We start from the raw sequence: 26,595 nt of genomic DNA on the forward strand, positions 1-26,595 counted from the left end.
CTTCCCTCCACAAACCAACCTGCTCCTATTTGTCATTGGTGTTATTTTGGCCATACTGCACCGCATGTGGGATCTTAGTTCCCCAATCAAGGACTGAACCCATGCCCCTGGCATTAGAAACTTGAGTCTTAACCACTGAACCACCAGGGAAGCCCCTACTTTATTAATTTTTTTCTATCTTAAGTCTCATTCTATTCTCTCTATACATAAGTGGTATTGTGCTAGCAAGGTCACATTCACCTTATACTTTTTCTAAAATTCAACACTCTTTCAGGACCTATCAAGGTTAGTAAAAATGCACCTACTTGATGTCTTCAACCTGCCTAATGACTCATTTCTTTAAAAATGTGTAAAATGTTAGAATCTCTTTCAGATTTCACTTTACTATGCAGAATTCTGGGGGTAAATGGGTAAGAGTCTTGGTTGTTGAATGTGTAGACACCTGACTTGTGATGGATTTTGTTCTGCACTAAGTCCCAAGGGCCTTGTAGGGATGGTCCTTCTGGCTTGATTCTTTCAGATGTCCCAGGAATTGTTCCACCGACTTTGGACCAATTTTATTTTATTCTGTTGGAATAAATTTATTTTATTCTGTTGGAAATGCAAACTCCAACCCTACTTCAGGGAAAAACAAAACTGGCATTCTGATTTCTGATAAGAGAACTTGACTCTGCTTAGGAACCAATAAGAAATAAGATTTTTTTGTCTCCTATGTTGATGAGCAGATTTTTTTCCAGTCCCCTTTTGCTCTGGGTAACCCTTCATAAATCTGGCTTTAAAACTCGAGTTTTGTTACACTTCCCTCTTCACGAGGTCTTATCTGCTACTTCGGCATGGGTAGTAAAACCCAGCCCTGGGCTGTTTCTGGAACCAACCTCCCGCCATTCAAGTTGCTCAAAGAGCTCTTACAGTGCCAGCATCTGGCCCCCAGGGAAGCCCTACCTTTCCTATAAGCTCAGTTGACATCTTTAAAATAATCTGTTACATTTCATTTAGCATTTCTAGTTATTGTAACTGGAATGTTGGTCTATTAACTTAGATTGTCTCAGTGCCAAAAGCAGAAACTCTGCCCAAGTCACATGTCCTTTCTGCTGGGGCTTCAGACTGGCTCCCCCTGTTAAGCATCATTTTCAGAGTATGATTTCTTATCACCGAATTCAATCGCAACATTTGAAGTGAGCAGGGACAGTGACAGTCACAACATTTGAAGCGAGCAGGGCAGACTTCTACGATTCTGATTTTACCAACGATGCAACTTAGTCTAATAATGATTTCTTGGTGAAGAGGTCTGCTCAAGTTGTTATTACCAGTGCACAGGGGAGCAGCCTGAGCTCGCATCCAGGTATCTTGATTCTAGGACACTTAATGCTCCCCAAGCCTCTTTCCTGGGTACTAAGTGTCTCAGTAACTGAGCTGTTTCAACCCCGGAATCTCATTATAGCCCTTTTTACTTCATGCATGCATGCTTAGTCATGTCCGACTCTTTGCCACCCCACGGACTGTGTCCACCAGGCTCCCTCGTCCATGGGATTTTCCAGGCAAGAATATTGGAGCGGGTCGCCATTTTCTTCTCAAGGGAATCTTCCTGACCCAGGAGTCCAACATGCCTCTCTTACATCTCCTGCATTGCCAGGGAGGTTCTTTACCAGCTGAGCCACCAGAGAAACCCCTTATTTCAGGTCCTAGGTCCTTCCAATGCTATTCCCACTCCCTCTGCTTGTAACACTCTCTCCATTTCCTTGATTATTACATTAGTTGACTTTCCACCCAGGTTTTTAATTATATTCAGCCTTGTGCTTTTTAACAGTCTTCTGCCAGGACTCTTCATCTAGATGAGGACTTCCCACAACTTTTGCACAGTGCCAAGGAGGAATTTAATTATTACTGCTTGGTTGATTGAGAGATTCTTCTCCTTTTAGCCTTTATCTATATGAGTTCCCTATAAATTGTCTTATGTCAGGATAATTTTTACAATTTCTATTCTTGCCATATTACAATATACTAGTGTCTTATATCTGAGAAGGCGATGGCATCCCACTCCAGTACTCTTGCCTGGCAAATCCCATGGGCGATGGAGCCTGGTAGGCTGCAGTCCATGGGGTTGCAAAGAGTTGGGCACGACTGAGTGACTTCACTTTCACTTTTCCCTTTCATACATTGGAGAAGGAAATGGCACCCCACTCCAGTGTTCTTGCCTGGAGAATCCCAGGGACGGTGGAGCCTGGTGGGCTGCCATCTGTGGGGTCGCACAGAGTCGGACACGACTAAAGAGACTTAGCAGCAGCAGCAGAAGCAGTGCCTTATATTTTTGGATATGTTAGGAGCTGGGGCCTTGAAACTTATGATTTATAATTATGATGTATATATTTATATCTGGAAGTAAAGAACTATATATTGGTCCTCAATCCTTGTAACTTAGAGGCAAGAATGCTTTTCTGTCAACTGATCATAGTTCCGATTAAGGTAGATTTATCTACTCTGAGTTCATTCATAGTTTTTGCGACTTCTAGAACAGACAGTTCTTGACTTTCTTTAATAAACTTCTCTGCCGGATGTCCTCTGACAGTATCTTCCATCTCCCTGGAGCATACATAGGTGAAAATGTTTCATTTCATCAGTCACTGCTTTGCTATTATTGATTTATATAAGGCTTTTAATGGGCTTCCCTGGTAGCTCAGATGGTAAAGCATCTGCCTGCAATGTGGGAGACCTGGGTTTGATTCCTGGGTCAGGAAGATCCCCTGGAGAAGGAAATGGCAACCCACTCCAGTACTCTTGCCTGGAAAATTCCATGGATGGAGGAGCCTGGTAGGCTACAGTCCATGGAATCACAAAGAAGGCTTTTATTTGTACCAAATGCTTGAATCCTTTGGGGGTTTATTAGCTCTCTTACACAAAAGGTCCATGAACTACATAACAAAGTTTATCAACATTTTAAAATAAGACAAAAAGTAAAATATTCATCTACCAGCAAACTGCAATTAGAACTCACAGCTCCCAAAGCCTGTCCATGCTCAGTTATACTTTTATGCTGTATGTGCTTTCTCCTTTTTGATTATCTTTTTGTTATCAGTGCGTTATTTAAGGTTTTAATCTCCTCCCAAGCAGTAATTAAAATGTATATTCAAGAAATGTGGCAATTTACTTTAAAAAATCACTATTAAATCTCTAAAACAGGTACAATTTAAAAGTAATATTGGAATGTTGATTATTTCAGGAAGCTGATGTCCTGAAATTCTATGGAATGTAATTGAACTGCATCAGAATTTACTCACAGGCATGTCAAATGATGCAGAACAGAAAGTCTAAACTAGTTTATTCTCTGCTTTGGAATATGCATAAAATCTTGAACAGTGATGTCTGTAATCACCTGAAATTGCCATTAGCCCTGATACATTCTTGTTCATGGTATGAGTCAAATACCATCTGATGTATTGACATACCAAATATAGGGACTACGTCATAATTGCATGAATATTAAATGGACGTTTCTAGTTAGCTGAATAGTGATGATCACGTTAATTTAAAAATTATTTTAAGGTAATGCAAACTTTGTAGGTAGCTATCTAATTTAAGTTACCCAATCATTGATTCTTAACTTTCGGATGAGTCCTTAGTTATCCCATTTTGTATCACTTTTAAAAATTTCTTTCACCGCCAAGACTTAATGGAAAAATCTCATGATGTTTTGATCCATGGAAGATTTACAAGAAATGCTCAGAAACACCTGTGTTCCCACACACACACAGACGCGCGAGCACACACATACACACACCCTCCATTCATCATTGTCTAATGATTGCCTCCAAGCAATTCTCTTACCCACGAACTAATAGCGTTGTGTGTCAGGAGAAACTCATATCTTCACAAACCAGCTATGTTGCCTCCAGAATTTTAATTTAAAAAAGTATTCTTTGTGATTATGTGCATATTCAACAGGTGACACTGGAAAATGTGAAGCGCTTTCACCAAGGAAGTCCTTTGCAGTAAGTCACTTTGGATTTTTCCAGCTGCAAAAATACAAGTATTGTTCTGACTTGTCCCCATGTTGAGAAGTGTCTTTGGGTACTTGGCTTCAGCATGGATTTTAACTTGCACTGAGCTGCAAAATCAAACAACTTGGTCTAGAACAGCGCAGCTCCATAGAAGTGGAACACAAGGTTAAATGTGAGGAGTTAAAAACTAAAACCTTTTAGTGGTGGTGGTTTAGTCGCTAAGCCATGTCCGACTCTTGCAACCCCATGGACTGTAGTCCACCAGGCTTCTCTGATCATGGGATTTCCTGGGTAAGAATACTGGAGTGGATTGCCAGTCCCTTCTCCAGGGGATCTTCCTGACCCAGGGATTGAATCTAAGTCTTCCACATTGCAGTCTGATTCCTGCATTGCAGGTATATTCTTTATCAACTGAGCCACCAGGGAAGCCACATTTAAAAAGAAATATGACATTTAGTTTCAATAATGAAAAAGTGTAGTCACTCAGTTATGTCTGACTCTTTGCGACCCCATGGACTGCAGCCCTTCAGGATCCTCTGTCCATGGAATTCTCCAGGCAAGAATACTGGAGTGGGTAGCCATTCCCTTCTCCAAGGGTTCTTCCTGACCCAGGGATCAAACCCCAGTCTCTCGCATTGCAGACAGATTCTTTACTGCCTGAACCATCAGGGATGCCCATCCATTTTATTTAATACAATAGAGTCAAAATATTAACATTTCAACAGGCAATAAATATAAAAATGATTGAAATATCTTCCATACTCAGCCTATAAAAATCGTGTGTGCAACAGAAACTTAAAACACAGGTCAGTTCAGACCAGCCACATTTCATTCCAATGCCACCTTACAGTATTGGATATCTCAGATCTAGAGCTTCTCTTAGTGTCCTATAAATCACTTCAGTTCAGTTGTGTCTGACTCTTTGCAACCCCATGCACTACAGCATGCCAGGCCTCCCTGTCCATCACCAACTCCCAGAGTTTACCCAAACTTAGGTCCATTGAGTAGGTGATGCCATCTAACCATCTCATCTTCTGTCGTCCCCTTCTCCTCCTGCCTTCAATCTTTCCCAGCATCAGGGTCTTTTCCAATGACTCAGTTCTTTGCATCAGGTGGCCAAAGTATTGGAGTTTCAGTTTCAACATCAGTCCTTCCACTGAACACCCAGGACTGATTTCCTTTAGAATGGACTGGTTGGATCTCCTTGCAGTCCAAGGGACTCTCAAGAGTCTTCTCCAACACCAAAGTGTCAATTCTTCAGCACTCAGCTTTCTTTATAGTCCAACTCTCACATCCATACATGACTACTGGAAAAACCATAGCCTTGACTAGATGGACCTTTGTTGGCAAAGTAATGTCTCTGCTTTTTACTATGCTGTTTAGGTTGGACATAACTTTCCTTCCAAGGAGCAAGTACCTTTTAATTTAATGGCTGCAGTCACCATCTGCAGTGATTTTGGAGCCCCCAAAAATAAAGTCTCTCACTGTTCCCACTGTTTTCCCATCTATTTGTCATGAAGTGATGGGACCGGATGCCATGATCTTAGTTTTCTGAATGTTGAGCTTTAAGCCAACTTTTTCACTCTCCTCTTTCACTTTCATCATGAGGCTCTTTAGTTCTTCTTCACTTTCTGTAAATAGCAGCCACCAAAAAACACTCTTGTACTAAGATTGGCTTTGTATTCAATTTACCAACAGTTCTCATTACAAAAAAAAAGATGCCCAGCTGTGAATCAACCTCAATAGCAATCCAGAAGGTAAAAAAAAGTAAAAATAAAAATCAGAAAAAAATTTTTAAAAAGTTTAGAATCTCAGTTTGATTTCCATAGTAAGGCTTATTCTTCTAAGCTAGCAAAAATACTTGGCTAAAAGGATAGTCATCAAATCGGTAATTCCATCCTTTCCTTCCCTCTCAAGTAAGCAAACAACAACAACAAAACCTAAGTTGTCTCATAACCATGGCCTGGGTAATTTCCATGTTGTCATAGAGACATGTGTCAACATCTTAAATGATAGCCACATCGGAGAAATGGTAAAGAGTTGGGTGTGACTTATCTGTCTCAGTGCCCCAAGGACAGAGATTGGGAATCCACGCTATGAGTTGAGGCAGAAATCATAACTGGAAGGTGGATGGAATTTACCGCAGTCTGTGCATTCCACTTGCCATCTTCTCCTCCTGCGTGGAAACCCCAAATACACGTCCCAGTCTCCCAGTGCAACACAATATTCTGTGCAGGGAAAAATACTTCCTGATTTCATGCTCCACAGCATTAAGATTGATAGGTCTGTAATTTTACCCAAAGTGCAGCAACCACAAATGTTCTTTTTCACACATAAATATTTAATCCCTGTTAGAAACATGCTATGCTACGTGCCAGTGTAATACCTTAGCATCGTGGGTTTCACAGATTAATTGCAAATCGGCAGCACCGTGAGACAGCCCAGCTCACTAGGTCATGGCTATAAGATGTTACCAAGAAAACCTGTTTTCTATACTCCTGAAAAAGGAGAAAATTAAAAACTGGGGAATAGCAGCATTTGGAAGTTGGTGACTAGACACAAATTTGGAATGTGGTCCAGTTTTCACATAAGCAGATAGCTTTATCTGATTTGACTTAAAGTCTTAGACAAGTAATTTATCTTCACTCATCTCATCTGTCTAACCATATAGGAAAGACAAGAGAAAGAGGCATCAGGGAAATGAATTGGAAGAGAAATTTTTGAGTTAAAGAAATCGGTCGTACCCAATTTGAGATCTAATAAAATGACACGGTGGAATTTGGTTTGTTCCTATTGCTTTTTTTTTTTTTTTTAATAGGCTTCCCTGGTGGCTCAGAGGTTAAAGCATCTGCCTGCAATGCAGGAGAGCTGGGTTCAGTCGCTGGGTTCCATCCCTGGGTTGGGAAGATCCCCTGGAGAAGGAAATGGCAACCCACTCCAGTATTCTTGCCTGGAGAATCCCATGGACGGAGGAGCCTGGTGGGCTACAGTCCACGGGGTTGCAAAGAGTCGGACGCGACTGAACGACTTAACTTTTCATATTGCTTTTTGCACTTGAATTGCTTTAGAAAAAAAAAAAAAGCTCATTAAATTCCCTACTGATGTCAGCTTCTTTGAGTGGCAACATATCTGTTTGTTGCCCATTCTGTTGAAAAGGAGTATGTGTTAGTTGCTCAGTCATGTCTGACTCTTTGAGATCCCCTGGACTGTTCTGTCCATGGAATTCTCTAGGCAAGAATACTAGAGTGGGTTGCCATTTCCTTCCCCAGGGGATCTTCCCAACCCAGGGATCGAACTCAGCTCTCTCACATTGCAGGCAGATTCTTTACCATCTGTGCCACCAGGGAAAAGGAGTCTCAGATATTTTTGTAATATTTTTAAATGACCATAAAGGCTCATACTTACTTGAATAATTCAATAGTGCAATGCATAATGTATAGGTGAAACTTTAGGTGATTTTAATTATATCTAAACCTTTGATCCTTTTCATCTTAGTACAAAAGATGAAGAGAAAACAAAATCAATTTTCATAGAGAAAGATGTCTTGATAAGTCTGAACTCAGAGTTGAGATACTTGGTTTGACAAAGGATTAGTCTCTGATTAGAAATGTATTTTGTGAAAACAGGCCGGAAATTAGGATTGTTCTAGAAATAAGAGCAAACATTTATATAAGCACACACATCAGGTACTGATTATTCTAAGTGCTTTGCATTATATTGGCTTTGATTTTTACAACAACCATCTGATCTAGGTACTCTTTCTTTCTTCCTATAGCAATGAGAAAATACAGGCACAGGGAGGTTAAGTAACTTGTTCAAGATCACTCAGCTTGTAAGTTGGAGCTGGGATATAAAACTCAGGCAGACTTGAACCAGAGGCTGACCCCAACTGTCTCTGTGATGTGTGGTCTGCCCACAAGTGGACACAATCATGTTTTCACAAAGTCCTTGGGCTTAACATCCTATTGGTCTTTAAATAACTTCCCTAATGCACCCCAGATTTCTACCAATAGAATCCCCCATCCCAATAAACATAATTTTCAAGAGGCCCTAATTAAGTGCAGATATTATCAGAAAGACATAAAACCTATCATAGCTTACAAAGTAGCAAAAAATGTTTAGCAGTTTTGATGACAAACAACTTTTTAAAAATCCCTCAGCTATAAGGAATAGAATGGTGAAGAAATTGAATGCAGAACAAATAAAGATTCTAGAAAAATATGAAGTTAACATGAGGATATCAGGGAAGAAAAGAATAAAGAAGAAATATAGCAAGATAGGATCTGTCATCTATATATTTAGCCAAACCCAGCAAGACATTAAAAACTCAAACCCAATGAACATTAAACAAAAAAATGAAAAATACCTGCTAATCTAAGTATCTCATTTTTGTATTTCTCAATTTTTTATTCAGCAGATACTGTCATATAAATATAGCAAACATGCTTTGAACATACTTAAAGTTCTATTCTAAACATCATGCTTGGATTATTTTATTGAATCCTCACATAAATCCTGTGCAAAAAAGAGTAGCATTATTCTCGTTTTAGGGATGAGGAAACTGATTGATTGATTTTATCACACTCCGGATTCTCTAGGGCATGCAAAATAACTTTCTTACAGTAAAACTTAGCAGATTCATCTAGTAAATGATAACGAAAAAAGTTGCCATAATTCAGATCGCCCACTTGTCTTCAATTCATCTGAAATTTGTCACCTTTACCCAAGAACCATTATTCTGCCTTTGGAGCATAGCATGATTTTTAAAATATGGAATTTTTGTATCAGAAAATTTTATACGATTGGAGCAGGGAGAAATTTTTGTGTTTTGTCTTATTCTCTTTCCCCACCCTTAAAAATTGACCAGAAGTCAGAAAGCACTTAAAAAGTTATACTTTAAAATGGAGCACAAGAGTTAATTACCATTAAACACCCTGCCATTGGTTCGTGTGGGTGATCACAGACCACTTCACAGAATCTAATTCAGAGCTAGAGGCCCCCTTAGGCTTAGTGGCAGGGATCACCTTGCAGTTCCTGCTCAAATAAGAGTTCTGAGGAGGAAGAACATTCCCTTTTAAGTTTAACTTCCTATGGAAATTAACTCCAAGTCTCTTTGAAAATATTGCAACTCAGGATTACTATCTTATAGACCAACGTGTTGGGACATATCATCAAGGACTCTTAATCTTTTTGGAGGCATACACTCCACAGAAGAAGCTTATGGAATTTAAGCAAAATCATTTCCCCCAAAAGGCACATATACACATATACAAATTTTAGAAGTTTTGTAAATGAAGGCTATCTGTGCAATGTCCTCTGTAAAACATCTGTACACAGATCAAGACCAATTGAGTTAAAGCAAAGGCTATGCCAGGAGGTATTCAGTGTAAGGGGATGAGGTAGTATCTTTGAAACATCTAAATTCATGAAACAAAAGTGTTTCTTGCTCCTAGCTGGATGTGGGATCCTATCATGAGAAACATTGATTTTTAAAAACCTCCCAGAACAATGGAGAAGAATTCTCTTTCAAGTACCTCACAACTGGCCAACTCTTCATTTTGCAATGAAGTATCCTTTTTCAATGTGTCTCTCTCTTAGGAATAGAGACAAGAAAATGAATCATGTTCACCTGTAATAGAAGGGGAAAGGGATGTTCCTAATTAAGAGCAGGGTGATTCAAACTTCTTAGCCCTGGGGAGGAATACCCAGGTGTGCTGAGACAGATATGCTCAGAAAAAGAAAAAAAGATGCTCTATAGGAAACGCACAGCGCTGGCCTTCTTTCGTCAATTGGTTTTCCCACTGGTGACATCTTGGCAATTTCTGTTTCCCAACCAACGATAGAACTAAGTAGATGAAGCTGAAAGCTGGGTCAGATAAAAAAAGAATGTTTCATGTAACAAAAGCACCTCAGTCTTTGCCATGAAGGGAGGCTGATTTAACAGGCAGTAGCAGATTAAATAGGAAGCTGAAACAGGGGAGAAAAATCATATTAAACCATTAAAAACTGAAGATAGTAGAATGTCACACTGCCAATTATTTGGAGTAAAAGCACAACACTACTATAAAACTTTCAACAATAAGATCAATTATATCTGCTTTAGATGTACAAAAATAGGTCTTTTGTTCTCTATATATATTTTAAATTAAATGCCATTGTTTAATTAATAGACTACAACTTCCTGCATTAAAGAAAATCATGTAAGGTCATATGAGTATTTAAGACCTCTGAATCTGAAAAACCAGGACAGCCAGTGTGTTTCCAAGTTTGAAACATAAACCCATACTTGAATACCTGGGGTATTCTATTTTTATAGGAGTATAGTTGCTTTACAATCCTGCGTTAGTTTCTGCTGTACAGCAAAGTGAGTTTGTCATAAGTATAAACATATATGCATATTCCCTCCTTTTTGGATTGCCTTCTCATTTAGGTCACCGCAGAGAATTGAGTAGAGGTCCCTGTGCTATACAGTAAGTTCTAGTTAGTTACCTGTTTTATACGTAGCATCAATAGTGTATATATATGTCAATCCCAATCTCCCAATGCCTCCCACTCCAACTTCTTTTGCCCTTGGTGACCATACATTCGTTCTCTAGCCTGCGCCATTTCTGCTTTGCAAATAAAATTATCTGTACCATTTGTGGGTATTTTTTTTTTAATTCAGATACTTAGATCCCACTGAACCTGTTGAATCAGAAACATAAGGATAAGCCTTGGGAATCTGCATTTGAACAACCTCCTAGTGATAAACCTACCAAAATATGAGAGCTATTCACTCATATTCTTCCTTGAACACTCTAGAAAATGTCATCCTAAGAACATGGCTCGCTGCAGAGAGCCCCCTTTCTCCCCATGGTTATGGAATGGGACTTTTCCCCTTCGTTCACTCTCCCGCCTCCTCACGACTAACTCCACTGCTGGGAGCCCTCGCCCCGCCCCCCCCCACCCTACTCTTCACCCTACTGAGAGACCAGGATGGCCTCTGTAGCTGAGAGCACGGGTGAGGGTGCAGGGGCTGGGGAGGCTGGGGAGAGCGCTTCACCATGAGTCTCCCTACAGCTACGTCTGCATAGCAAGATGCCCGCTGGGAACACTCGGTTAAAGACACGGAAGCAAACGGGATGCTTTATATTCAAGGCCCACCCATCTCCCCTCCACAAAGGAAGGCAAATGCCCACCACACGGATGCGGAAGAAAGAAAAGGTAAGGGGCAGCCTTGTAGAAATAGTAATAAATCTTTTAAAATCCCTTTCTGTTTCACCATTACTGAGGCTTCCCCATGGCTCAGCGGTAAAGAGTCTGCCTGCCAATGCAGGGGACCTGGTTTTGATCCCTGGGTCGAGAAAGAGGTTCTTTAGGAGAAAATGGCAACCTGCTCCAGTATTCTTGCCGGGAGAATCCCCATGGACAGAGGCACCTGGAGGCTACAGTCCATGGGGTGGCAAAGAGTCAGACATGACTTAGCGACGGACTTTCGCCATTATTAAGGTTATAGTCAAATGCCCAAGGGAAGGGAAATGACCAACTGGAGGCAACAGGACTTAAAGAAAAAAGAGAAAGCTGTCTCTGTCCACTCAGAATAAAGAGGTGGCGGGACAAGGCAAGTCTGACTGGGGAAAGCCGTCAGGGCTCCCACTGGGAAGAGGTTCCCACCCTACCACACCCCCGACTCCTTGCTCCACAGCCCCGTCCCTCAGTTCCTGCTAATCACATTGCACCATCACCCCACTCCACGCTTCAGCTGCCAAGGTGACTTGGAAGAATTTGGAGGCTGTCCAGCTCATTGCTCAGCAGGGAGTGGCACTTAAGAGTGGGCAGAAGCCTTGGAGCAGGGCGGAAAAGTTCTGCTGTCACAAGAAGAACTCTGTGCCTTTTCCTGTAGAACCTCCCTCCACCCCAATCAAGATTCTAGATTTCCATTAGCAAAGTCACAGATCAGACGCAATCCGAGGGTTCAGGTCTTTGGTTAGCCTAAAACAGAGCCATCGTGGACTCATTCGCCCATTTAAGTTATTTTTATGAAATAAGTTATCAGTTTTCTGAAGAATCACGCTGCTTCATCCATACCAGTTTGTATGTGTCCAGCTGCCTCTAAACTCAGAGGTTGGTAGGGGTGTTGGGCAAACCAATGGGGCTTGGGATGTGGAGAAATCTGAGTTTCAATCAAAGTTATTACCAAGTACTAACTGCATGATTTAGAACAAGTTATTTAACCTCACCACACTTAAGTTTTTCACATCCATAAAAGGAAGATGATAAAATCTATTAATATCTGGCCTGGGTTCTTGTGAGCATTCAATTAACAAATATTTATTGAACTCTTCTGCTTAGACTGTGCCATGAGGGTGGAGGCGGGGAAGACCCACAGGCAAACAAGTAATTATATTACCATGTGCCCAGTGCCCTGACAGAGGCTGTGGGTAAATGCAGAGTTACAGGAGATGGTGAGGGAAGTGGGGAAGGGAATGGGTGAAGGTGGTCAAAAGTTAACAAACTTCCCGTTATAAGATAAATAAGTCCTGGGGATGTATGTACAGCATGGTGACTCTAGTTAACAATACCGTATTGTATATTTGACAGCTGCTAAGAGTCAGACACGACTGAGCAACTTCACTTTCACTTTTCACTTTCATGCATTGGAGAAGGAAATGGCAACCCACTCCAGTGTTCTTGCCTGGAGAATCCCAGGGACGGGGGAGCCTGGTGGGCTGCCATCTATGGGGTCGCACAGAGTCGGACACGACTGAAGCGACTTAGCAGCAGCAGCAGCAGCAAGAGAGGAGAGCTTAAAGTTCTCATCCCAATAAAAAAATTGAACTGATGTGTGGTGATGGATGTTCACTAAACTCACTCCAGGAATTATTTTACAATATATATAAATATCCAACCATTACACTGTACACCGGAAACTGGTACAATGGTACATATCAATGTTAGTAGCTCAGTGATGTCTGACTCTTTGAGACCCCATGGACAGTAGTGTGCCAAGCTCCTTTGACCATGGAATTCTCCAGCCAAGAACACTGGAGTGGAGCCATGCCCTTCTCCAGGGGGTCTTCCCAATGCAGAGATGGAACTCACATCTCCTGCATTGCAGGCAGATTCTTTACCATCTGAGCCACCAGGGAAGTCCTACATATCAACTGTATCTCAACGGAAAAGAATTACGGAAATGTCTGGAAGGAAAACTTCAATTGTTCTTGGAGAGAAGGAATGCTCAGAGAAGACTTTGCAGAGGTGAGAGGGTATATAAGAGAAGAACGAGTCAGAGAAGAGGGAGGGTTCCAGAGAAGAGCTTGTGGACACAGAGAGGAAACTGGAGAAAGGCGGGGAGGCGAGTCTGAACAGGACACAGGGATGGCAGCAAGGGGTCAGCAAACAGAAGGAGAAAGGTGAGGGGTAAGTGAGGAGTGGGTGAACGGAGGAGACAGAGCTCCAGATGCTGGAGAAGCAGTCAGGTCCAGGGGGTGTTTCCTAGTGGGCTGAGTTAGGTTCACGTCCTGAAGAAAACTAGAAGCCATGGGATGGGGCCACCACCAGACTCTCCATTTAGGAAGGTCCCTTCAAAGTGACCATTAGCTGCTTGTAAAGTATCTGACAATTAGCAGCTTCTCATAAATGATGGTTGGTATTATTTATGAAAGCGATTGGCCTCATACCGATTAGAATAGCCCATGTGTTATGTTTAGGGGGCATTTGTCATGTGAGTTCTTTCTCACTGAGGTGTCCCGTGTGTCGTGTGTGTTGTTTAACTTGTCATGAGTTATGTTACTGACATCCTACTCATTGAGGGTAACAGTGGAAGCAATTCTGCATCAAACAATAATTTAATGTGGGAAAGACAGCTCTCTGGCTATTGATGCTGTTCAAACATACCCAGGAGTGAATGCACAGAGGTTTCTGGTTCTTCTAAGGCTACCATTGTGAGAACCCCCTACAATTCAGACTGGTATTTTAAATACTGGACTGTTTTCAGGAACAGCCAGGAGAGGTGATTGATCACCCTCATTACTCATTATTGTAACCTACACTCGTCCCTCCCTTCTGCCATCTACAGATGGAGTAAAACCTCAGGCATAAGCCTGAAGCAGAAGGAGCCCACAGGCACCCAACACTAGGTGGAAACCGAAGGTTGAGAAATTCCAAAGCTATTTTCTTGTCTTCTTGCGGTGCTGAGCAGTTTTGCTTTTGAGTCAATAAAAGAGAATCACTTGGGGCTCTAACCTTTTTTCAAATGTTGAAGCTGAAATTGAATTCTGTCCACAGGGTACCACTCATACTGTCCATGGGGGAGGAAGTATGCTGATATCATTTATGCTCTCCAGTGAAGTTCTTAAGAGCTGAGTTTGCATCATTGAGCATCTTGATTCTTAGGAAAACGTTTGAGAATCGCCTATTAGCTTGGAAATATTAGTCACAAACAAGAATCACCCCGAGAGAGATATCTGTGAGTCACTGACCATCACCAACAGATAAGACAGAAAAACTACTGTTTCCTGGTGAATCACTCCCAGCAAAGTCATGCTAGTTTAAAAAGACCAAAACGTTCGAGAACCACCCCTGCCCCCTTGCAGAACCTATTGTTTTTCAGTGAATTTGGACAGGTCTGATTCAATTTTTCAATCCATCCCAGTGTGCCAATACCAACCACAATGTTATATTGAAAGTCCCCCTTTTCAGCTTTCTTTTATCTGTGTTTTTATTTTGCCTCTTAGTTTGGCTTATCTTTGAGAGTGGCCACGTTATTCGTATGCATTTTGCAAGTACATCACAAATGCTTTTTAAACATTTATCAATCCGTTAAGTAACATAGATATAAATAAATCATTGTAAATATTTTTTAATAAAATGAGGAGACCTATGCACACTGAAAGGATCTAAAGAGACATGAAAAGATTTGTAGGTTGTTTCGTTTGCTCTCTTATTACATAGCTTTCTATACTCTTTTTTTTTGCTAATTAGAGTACCACTAATGATGATGCTGCTGCTGCTATTTATGAGGTGTTTCCGATGTCTCGTGAATGCCTCACATTTACTATGATGTGTCATCTTCTCAATAAACCTGTGAAGTGATCAGAATTGCTAGCTACAGTTCACAGACAAGGAAACTACGATGTTGAAAAACAAAATCACTTGTTCGCACAGTTCATGTAGTCAAAAAGTGTTCAAGCCACTGACTTCCTGACTCCAGGTTTTGTTCTCTTAGCCTCCACGCTATGCCACAGAAAGTGCAAAATTGAATAACATACGTAAGCCTGACACAAGAAGAGAAAATTATAGCTGCAGAGAAAACCAATTATACATAAAATATTGGATAATGATACAAAAAAATATGAGAGCCACCAGAAAGCAGATGCCCACTGAACAGTAGAGTCAACAAAAATTCAAAGGGAGACAGGATTTCAGCAAACTGGAGAGGCCCAGGATTGTTTGTGACTTTGGAGATCTTGAGTCGGCTGGACAAGGATGAAAAGTGTCTTCAAGGAAGAGGGCTAAGTGGGGAAATGAATGTGAGGAGAGAAGGAAGAATAAGACGAGAAAGAGATTAGCTGGGGTCGGGTTATAACAGGCATCCAACGTCAGGTCATCTGCCTCATCCAATGGGGAGTCTGAGGGGACGCCGGAAGAGGAATTCTGGTGTCACCAAAAGACCACAGGCTTCAGAGTCCAAAGGTCATCAATCTGAAAGCCACCCTGTGACTTTGGGCAAGTCACTTCATCTTCCTACCCTTCAGTTTCTGTACAAATGGAAATCAAAATTAAAATATTCACCTTGTGCAGCATTTTCTGGATTAGAGATCGTTGGCATGCGGCATAGAACAATGTGCTAGGCTCACAGTAGCTCTTCGATAAGCAGCAGCTATCTTTATCCTGGTTTTAAGAAATTTACTGCAATGACAGTTCCATGGCCTAAAATAGTTTTGGTCCTCTTGCTTATAATTTCTCTCAGGCAGAGATTTGTATTAATTGCCAAAGAAAATGCTTCATTATTTTTTTCTAAATGTGAATTGATTTTTTTTCCTAATAAAATGTATAAAAACCTTTTCATAATCTGATGGCTCTAATAATAACATTTTGGTGGGTTTCCTTGGATTAATTTTCCTAGGTGTGATATTCTTTTATTTACCACTATGATGTGTATGTATATATATATAATATATATATATGTGTGTATATATATATATATATATCTCCATAGGATTTCCCAGGTAGGAATACTGAAATGCATGCCATTTCTTTCTCCAGGGGATCTACCCAATCCAGGGATTGAATCCACATCTCCCGCACTGGTAGATGGGGTTTTTTACTGCTGAGCCATCAAGGAAGCCCCATATAAATACATAAGTGTGTGTGTGTGTGTGTGTGTGTGTGTGTGTGTGTGTGTGTATGGCAATTATTTTTAAATGTATGTGTTACTTTTGCTAAATAGTATTACAGATCGATAATTTATTTTACCAGACTTGATTCCAATAGTTTTTAGCTGTTTTCTGAAAGTCGTTTCACTCACAAATTAAATACTTTTCCATATTAATGTGAAAAGCACATTAAAAAATATTCTATCCAAGTCCAAGTCATTGTTCTATTCCTGAAAGGAAGTTTCTAGACTAACAAGGTACAAATTCCTGCCTTCACCATCTCAGAGTTTCCTAGGGCAGAAGATATAAGATTACAAATGGTATAAAATGATGCAACGTAGCATCTGAATGCAATTTCAGTGGGCTTTCAAAGCTATTTTTGCCCCCACGTTGCTCATTTTTTTATATCTTGCAGGCAGCATCCCCTGGGTTTTCTTAACTGAAGGCACCTACTCAATTGGATGAATAAATCTAAGTGAATATGTTACTGCTGTTGCCTTACTTTAGAGTCTCCCTTCGCCTGGGAGAAAATGTGAGCATTTCCCACTCATCCACTTTGCCTGTCACTTGTGGCCATTCAGTGAACATCCTGTAACCTGTGAAAGAAAGCAAGGCTTTGAAAAAAGAACAGAGTTCTTTTTTGGGTGATATACAACATTGACAGAAATATACTCCAGAGGAATCGAATGCAGCTTTTTTTGGTTCCTGGCACAGCTTCTTTAGTGCATCAGTAAGTGAAAAATGAGCAGGGAAACTCCTGACAGTACAACAGGGGCAAGAAGAGCCTCCGCCTCCAAGCCCGTGATTAGATTCTACTGTACAAACAGGGAACCGTCTGTGAACTCCTCACCTTTGAAAGGTAAACACTGAGAAGGAAATACTCCTCCCACGTGCTTTGAAGCATTCACCTTGTAAAAGGAAAAAGGACCTCTTTAAAGAGTTCTTCATGCAGAGAGAAGAGGAAGTCCTTTGAAGTCCAGGATAATTTTGGGTCACCACGAAACCAACCATGCTTCTATCTACAAGCCATCCTGACCTTTGGGACCCACGGCAACAGAACCACAGCCGGGTTATTTCTTTGTCAGTGTGAGCGAAACCAGAAAATTAACATCTCCAGGAAAGATACAAAATCTATAACCACCCAAGAGGCAGCGCTCTATCCCTTCTCCCAGCTCTCTCTCATTCCTTACCTAAAAAATAAACCATCCTCCGTGGAGAGAGTAATCAATACATCAAGATTTTTTCTCATATCAAAAATATCATTATGTGATAGAAAAGATATCCCTTTGTGGGTTTAAGGGATGAAGACAATGTAACGTGTCTTTGCTCTTGATTAATTTAGTCCACAAGGCCAGGACCCAAGAGTTAAATACCCCTCTGATTTAAATTTAAATAGTAAATTAAATAACCAATTGAAAGATCTCTAGAAAGAACTTCAGAAAGACAGCTGGAAAATTCCCAAGAGGATGGACCACTTGGGCAATCTCCTATTGATTCTTGTATTTGTCCAAATGGTTCTCAGGACTAGAGCACAAAAACCTATGCAGCTAATTCAATCCTTGATATTATCTCTCCTTCAGATATGCTAAGCTAAAGTGTATGTTCACCTTTCCTTTGCCCACTCATAGCAAGGAGAAGAGCGTGTTCAAGCAGTTAAAGATCAATGTACGGGTTTAGAGATGCTGTGCACCAGAAATTGTGAGACGGAAATTTCAGAGAAATGGAAAAGCTAAATATTTGTATTTTATTTCATGCATTTATGCAGCTATCGCTCTTGTGAAAGGGTAACTTTCATTTTGACAGACAAAATATACACGTGGGGCCCCAGGTCCTCTGCTGTTTCTGAGTATCTGTGGCACTGCCCGTGACTTGGGGGGCACCGCAATAAGGAGGACCAGGACATGGAATTATTCAACCCATGAATCAGGTAGCCATGACTCATGCAAGCTGACTCTCAACACAGTGTACCTCCTCATCCTGACCAGGAGGCCCCCAGTGTCCCTGAGATGGTAATCAAAATGGGCAAGTCAAATCAAACTTGACATGATTTTTTTTTTTATCATTCCATAGGGACTTATTGTTGTTGTTTTTCAGTTGCCAAGTCGTGTCTGACTTTTTTGTGGACTGCAGCATACCAGGCTTCCCTGTCCTTTATTATCTCCCAGAGTTTGCTCAAATCCATGTCTATTAAGTCAATGATGCTGTCTAACCATCTTATTCGCCACTGCCTCCTTTCCCCTTTTGCCTTCAATCTTTTCCAGCATCAGGGTCTTTTCCAGTGAGTCAGCTCTTCACATCAGATGGCCAAAGTATTGGAGCTTCAGCCGAAACATCAGTCCTTCCAATGAACGTTCAGAGTTGATTTCCTTTAGGATTGACTGGTTGGATCTCCCTGAAGTCCAAGGGACTCTCAAGAGCCTTTTCCAGCATCACAGTTCGAAAGCATCGATTCTCCAGTGCTCAGCATTCTTAATAGTCCAACTCTCACATCCATACATGACTACTGGAAAACCATAACTTTGACTATATGAACCTTTGTTGGCAAAGTGATGACTCTGCTTTTTAATATGCTGGCTAGGTTTTTCATAGCTTTCCTTTCAAGGAGCAAGCATCTTTTAATTTCATGGCTTCAGTCACCATCCACAATGATTTTGGAGCCCAAGGGCTTTATAAAGTCTGTGATCATTAAATAGTATCATCTTTATTTTTAAAAATATCAAATAATTTATGTAAATAAATCGATAGATACGTGTAACCCCATGCTTGAGGACTCCAAAGAAAAATTCTCAAAACCTTCCTTAATGTCCAGTGTGGCTTCAAATGATGTGGGTCACTTTTCCTATATCCTAATTCTAGGAAAAATATCCTAAATCCATATAAGGTGGTCATAGGACAAATAGAAGTACACACTTAGAGGTTAGCAGCTAGGGCTTAGACAGATCATTCCATTCCAAGAAGCAGTTCAGGAGGCAAATACAAAGAGACTCGAGAAGAGTTTTTAACAAATTCAACAAATATTTTGGATATATTACATGCCAGGCAGGCACTATCTTTTCCCTCATGGAAATTACATATTAGGAATTTAGTTTAAAATATGGAGGATCAATTCACAAAGGTTTACACAGGTTAAGTGAGAAATGCTCCATGGATATGTTCTGAGCCTTTGAGAATGATACAAGGATTTAATTAAGAGGCTATTGCTCAAAATACTGCCAGTGTGAGAGATGGAATACCAGATAAATGAAATGATGGTTTAGTCCTACCTGATGGTGGCTCAGGTGTAAAAGAATCTGCCTGCAATGCAAGAGATGCAGGTTCGATCCCTGAGTTAGGACGGCCACCTGGATGAGGGCATGGCAACCCACTCCAGTATTCTTGCCTGGAAAATTCCTTGAACAGAGGAGCCTGGCTGACTACAGTTCATGGGGCTGCAAAGAGTTGTGCGACTGAGCATGCATGCATGACACCCATTACTCAGTTTTGTCTCTTAAATCCAATTTTATTCCTACTGTAGTAAATTTAAAGCTTTTTTTTCACCTTTATACAATGCTTTATCTCATTTGAGCCCCGTGACATTTGGGGGAATAGCTATTTCCATCCACATTTTACAAATGAGAGAAATGAGTCTCATAAATGGGTACTGAGAAATACTTTTTCTCACAGTAAAAAGTAGCTAGTAATGAATAGAAATAAAATTTTAGTCCAGTTCATTCAAATTCAAATCCTATCAATTCTCCCTTATATGCATTTCCCCAAATGACAACTAGATCACATTCCAATACTTTTTTTTGGAATTTAAAATCTGAATTTAATCTCTACAGAAACAATATTACAAATGACAACTAAGTTCCTGTCTGGTTCAGGAAAGACAATTTATCCCATAAAATGAAAATGAATCATTGTAGATTTGTTAGACAGAATTCTGGAATCGGAAAATAAGAGACTTGTGACAACAGTCCTTCAAAGTACCAGAGGTATTTATATTTTCACAGAAAATATTTAGTATGCTAGAATACAGCTGTAATTGGTGAAATTACAGTTAATAGTGCTGAAGGAAGAGGAGAGAAAACAGGTGGTTTAGGGAGAAGACAACTGAGGGCTTAGAAATCTAGCCCCAAGGTCATTTCCACCTAAGATACTCCTGATTTCTGTAGCTTTTCTTCCACCCCGTAAAAAAAAAGTTAATTGCAAAGCATAACATATATATAGAAAAACACACAAAATATAAATATTGAACTCAATGAATTGCTATAAATTGATAAATCATAAACTCTTTTCTAACTTGTTGCTAAATTCTGTAAGTTTTCATCTAAATTCCACTTTGGCTATATCCCACAAAGTTTTGTATCTTGTGTTTTCATTTTAATTCAATTCAAAACATCTATTTTCTTTTTGATTATTCTATCGAATTGGAGAACATCCTGCTGTTTTACTGAAGATGTATCATCTCCACTTCTGTCTGAAAATATACTTTACTCCTAAAAGATATTTTCAGAGGGTATAGATGTTTGGGTTATGAATTATCTATTTTTTAAGCACTTCAAGTATATCATTCTATTGTCTTCTAATTTTTTTTTTTTTTTACTGAGAATTCAGTTGTCAATCTAATCGTTATTCTTTTAAAGGCAACCTGTCTCATTTTTGCTCCCTCTGGTTGTGGCTGGCTGTAAGATTCTTCTGATATAACTAGATGTGGTTTTCTTTTTAATTATCCTGCTTGGAGTTCTTGAACCTGCATCAAGATTCTTTTTGTCTTTTTTTCAGTGGTATCTTGACACCATGTGTGTATGTTAAGCCACTTCAATCATGTCCGACTCTTTGCAACCCCATGGACTGCAGCCTACGAGGCTCCTCTGTCCATGGGATCCTCCAGGCAAGAATACTGGAGTGTATTGCCATGCCCTCTTCCAGGGGATCCTCCCTGGACACAATTTAACCTAAATATAATTTATTATTAAAACCATATAAGATTATTTTCAGATTCTTTAGTTCAATTCTAGAATTTTTATTTGAATTCTTGCTACATTTTTCAAGTTTTCTATCAAGTTTCCCAATTCTCTTTTATCTCTTTGAGCAAAGAAGGTAGGGCTCTGCTAGGGTCTATGTTTGAACACTTCAATATCTGGAGCACCCAAGGTTCTATTTCTGTTATCTGATATATCTATCAGTTTTCCTTCTTGTTGTCTTACGTCTTCCTGTTCAAATTGTTCTAGAAAAAGTTTAAGACCAAGATTGACGTCGTCTTCTTCTAAAAGGGATCTTTTTGTCTGAGTCTCAAATGTGCCTGAAAATACTAATACTCTTAATCTGATATTGTGTATTGTACATGCTAACTCATGTCGACTCTTTGTGACTCCATGAACTGTAGCCCACAAGACTCCTCTGTCCATGGAATTTTCCAGGCAAGAATACTATAGTGGGTCACCATTTTCTACTTCAAGGGATCGTCCCGATCCAGGGATTGATCAGGCCTCTCTTGCATCTCCTGCATTGGCAGGCGGATGCTTTACCACTAGTGCCACCTGGGAAGCACATTGTGGACTGAGCTGGTACAAAGCTGAGCTCATCTGGTTGTCAAAGCTACTTTGGATTCATCCATATTCCCAGGATGCAGCCCTCAGGGTCTTCACTAGAGTAAGAGTTGTTCACAAGTGTATGTAGCTTGAGTAAGTCCTGCTCATCAATACATGTTTCTTAGCCTCACAACACTGTCAAAAGTGCTACTTGCTCTCTTGATACCTGGGAGAGAAAGAAGGAAAAACAGTAGGGTTAAAAAAAAAACCCTGATATTGAGATTCTTACCCTAAGTTTTCATCTTTTCTCAAATCGTAGATCAGTCATTCATCTCTTATTCCTCTCTCCACTGCATCAGGCAGACTTTTAAAACTTTCCCAGCTAGCACAGGGGTTGGTTTGAACTATTTTTCATTATCAAAAGAAAAAGTAACCCTTTTTGCATTTTCCTTTGTCTTTTTTTTTATTTTTCAGTTGTTACTATGGCAGTGGGGACAAAGAATACTGGGAAACCAAGGCTGCAGCTGGGAATGAGCAATCTAGGAACACAGGGATCATTTATACTTTGAACGTCAGCTGTTTGGAAACTTTACAAATAATTGAAGTCAGAGACACTCCTTACTTTATCTTAATTTAAATAAAATAGGTCAATCCTAACTCAAGACTACTTATTCAGAAGTCCCTATGACTCCTCTCTGAAAGACCCATTGAGCCCTTCCCTAAATGACTTATATTGTATTTTAATTGTTTTGTGTCTAAAAGTCCTCACTCTGTGAGTAGTTTGCCAGGTGAGATTATCCCTAACATTTTTTTCTGTCTCCTTCTGGTACTTAAGACCATCATATTATTAAAATAACAGGCACTCATTTAAAAATTAGCTGAATGAGGCTTGAATACCCTCCACTTGCTCAGGAAGACTCCCATGCTGACTTTGTTGGCGTTCAAGGTCTTTAGGTCAGCCAGCACCACACTCTTCAGCTCCATCACCAACCTGCCTCCCCTGCCTCCCTTCTCCTCGAAGCAGAGGGTCTATGTTCCCATCCCTCTGAACTGTCAACCATGACTCCCCAAACTCACAACATCCTCACAGCCTTATCTGTTTGTTTTTTTTTAATTGATTTTGTCTTTTTTTTTTTAAGATATTTTGATGTGGACAATTTTTAAAGTCTTTACTGAATTTGTTACAATACTGCTTCTGTTTTATCTTTTTGTTTTTTGACCTTGAGACATATTGGATATTAGCTCCCCAACCAAGGATTGAACCTGTGCCTCCTGCACTGGAAGGTGCAGTCTTAACACTGAACCACCAGGGAAGTCCTTCATAGCTTTATCTTTGTCAATTGGATGCCCTCTGCCTCAAATCTCTTTCTCCCTGTCCTACACTTTCTCTTCCCATCACTTGCCCTAACACCTATGAATTCCTGCTCAGCCATGAGAACTCAGTTTAGATATCACCTCCTCTGGGAAGACTCCCTGATTTATTGTAGGTGTTCTGTCTTACTCACCCTTATTACAATGCTTCCAGCACTGTATTATAATCATCTCTTTATCCATATGTCTCCTGCCCTTGACTGTAAATTTCTCACGAAGGCTTATGAATTCATTGTCGACATATTTATTGCTTTCTCAGGTCCTAAATTCTCAACAGACATTGAGTAAGTGACTCAGTAGAGTGATAGATGGAATGGATTAATATGGACTGAATTAATAGTCAATTGGTAAAAATAACACAAATGACAGATAGTAACGATGTACAAACCCATTATTTAGAATATGTAGTCAGACCTCAACCAGACGTGATTTGTTTTTTAATGTATACGTGTCAAGGGAAAGACTTAAAGAAGAGAAAAAGGCAAATGCAATGTCCATCTTTAAAAGAAGGAAAAAGAAATATCAGTCAGCCTAAAACACAGTGCCAAAGAAGTTACTAAGATAAATCATCAAAATGATCAATTTGCAATCACCTAGGAGAACGTAACGGACTGGGTAGCAACCACCATGGCTTTTAGAGGAACAAATCATGCCAAACCAATTTAATTTCCTTCTATGATAGAGTGACAGGCCTTGTAGATAAAAAGGATGCAATAGATGTAATCTCTCTAGACTTCTGTAAGCCTTTGATTCTGTCCTACCTGACATTCTCATCAACAGACTGGGGAGATCTAATCTCAGCCACACAGCTATTCAGTGGGCGCACAGCTGACTGGACAGAGGCATCTAGAAAGCATTCGCCAGTGGCTTAACATTAACCCAGGACAACAAACAGTATTGGCAACCAGCCTTGTCATGGGCTTGGGATCATTTGAAATTCTTATAGTAAAATGAAAGGTAAAATTATAAATTTAGGTGTATATGTAATAAAGAATATGTTTACACAGGAACTGCTGCAAATATATTTGGAGGGAAAAGAATGTTTCTGCGTAGAATTACTTGGCATTAAACACACGGATCAGCAAACAAATACTTTGTGAGTGACCCATCTCAAACTAAACTGAATTCTTTGCATGTGAGTTATAGTTCCAAATGTAGCATAGTAACCACAGGGGTTATAACCTGACCACCATCACCACTTCTGCCTAAATTGCTTCCCAGATGAAATCTCTGCTGATTGGTACCCTGACGTCTGCTTCTATTATCTGTTTGTTCTGTGTCTCCATGGACTGCTGGTTCCATCTTCTATTCATTTTCTCAGATTCCTCAGCTGTTGAAATGATCATTTCATCCCAACCATCCGTCTCCTTGTTCTGTCTCGTGATATCTGACCACCTGTTCTCAGCCATGTTTTCATCCCTTACTTGATATCTGGAAGGTACAGGTAAATGAGATACAGGGAATGGAAACTCATGGTAATGAATAAGTTTGGGAACAGCATTTAGAGATAAGGTTATTTTTTTTTTTAAAGAGCAGTTTCAAATAGGTTTGGGAGTGGGTCCTGTAAAGTGATGGGTGAGAGAACAGGCTTGATAGAGTAGGAAAATTGAAAAGGATGAACAGAAAATAGAATAGTTAGGAATGGAATGTGTGGATTCAGATAAGAATTAGCCAGCCACCATCGTCATGGGCTCCAAAGTCACTGCAGATGGTGACTGTAGCCATGAAATTCAAAGACGCTTGCTCCTTGGAAGAAAAGCTATGATCAACCTGCTGCTGCTGCTGCTAAGTCACTTCAGTCGTGTCCGACTCTGTGTGACCCCATAGACGGCAGCCCACCAGGCTCCCCCGTCCCTGGGATTCTCCAGGCAAGAACATTGGAGTGGGTTGCCATTTCCTTCTCCAATGCATGAAAGTGAAAAGTGAAAGTGAAGTTGCTCCAGTCCTGTCCAACTCTTCTCGACCCCATGGATGGCAGCCTATCAGGCTCCTCCGCCCTTGGGATTTTCCAGGCAAAAGTACTGGAGTGGGGTGCAATGATCAACCTAGATAGCATATTAAAAAGCAGAGATACAACTTTGCCAACAAAGGTCTTCCAGTGGTCATGTATAGATGTGAGAGTTGGACTATAAAGAAAGTTGAGCACTGAAGAATTGATGCTTTTGAACTGTGGTGTTGGAGAAGACTCTTGAGAGTCCCTTGAACAGCAAGGAGATCCAACCAGTCAATCCTAAGGGAAATCAGTCTTAAATATTCATTGGAAGGACGGATGCTGAAGCTAAAGCTCCAGTACTTTGGCCACCTGATGTGAAGAACTGACTCATTGGAAAAGACCCTGATGTTGGAAAAATTGAAGGCAGGAAAAGGGGACTACAGAGAATGAGATGGTTGGATGGCATCACCGACTCAATGGACATGAGTTTGAGCAAGCTCTGGGAGTTGGTGATGGACAGGGAAGCCTGGCATGCTGTAGTCCATGGGATCGCAAAGAGCCAGACATGACTGAGTAACTGAACTGAACATCAAAAAAACAAGCCAAAACAAATATTGGTGTGGAAACGGAGAAAGGGGAACCCTCGTACGTTGTTGGTGGAGATGTAAATTAATGCAGTCACTATGAGAAACAGTATAGCGGTTCCTCAAAAAAATTAAAAATAGAACTACCCTATGATCCAGCGATTCCACTTCTGGTAATATATCCAAAGTATACAGAAATGCTAACTTGGAAAGATATCGACACTTTTGTGTTCACAGCAGCACTATTTACAATAGCCAAGATAAGGAAACAGTCTAAGTGTCCATCTATAGTTGACAGGATAAAGAAACTGTGATTATATATATATATTATATATATACACACACACACACACACGCTGGAATGTTATTCAGCCATAAGTTTAGAGAACAGATGACCTTCACACCTTGTCCCCAAATTCCTGTTCAGTGCATATAAATTGAAATTATCTTCTTTTTCTTGAGTATTGTTCCCTGTTCTATTTATTGAATTTGGTGAGTCTTGCTCTTTATTCTTCCCTATCAGCCCCTCTTTTAAAGATTACTTTGCTTAAAAAAATAAAATTAAAAGGATTTGACACATTCTCAGAGTTGACGTAAGTATCCACTTGCTTCCAATATCCCTCACAAGAACAGGCTTTTATTTTATTTTATTTTTAAACTTTACAATATTGTATTAGTTTTGCCCAACATCGAAATGAATCCGCCACAGGTATACCCGTGCGCCCCATCCTGAACCCTCCTCCCTCCTCCCTCCCCATACCCTCCCTCTGGGCTGTAAGGCTTTTAAAAACCTTTAAAAACCTAAGAAGGAAGACAGTTAAGATCTTCCTTGCCTTGGTACAA

The sequence above is a fragment of the Bos mutus genome, chromosome 13, assembly GCF_027580195.1.
Source record: "Bos mutus isolate GX-2022 chromosome 13, NWIPB_WYAK_1.1, whole genome shotgun sequence".
Lineage (NCBI taxonomy): Eukaryota > Metazoa > Chordata > Mammalia > Artiodactyla > Bovidae > Bos > Bos mutus.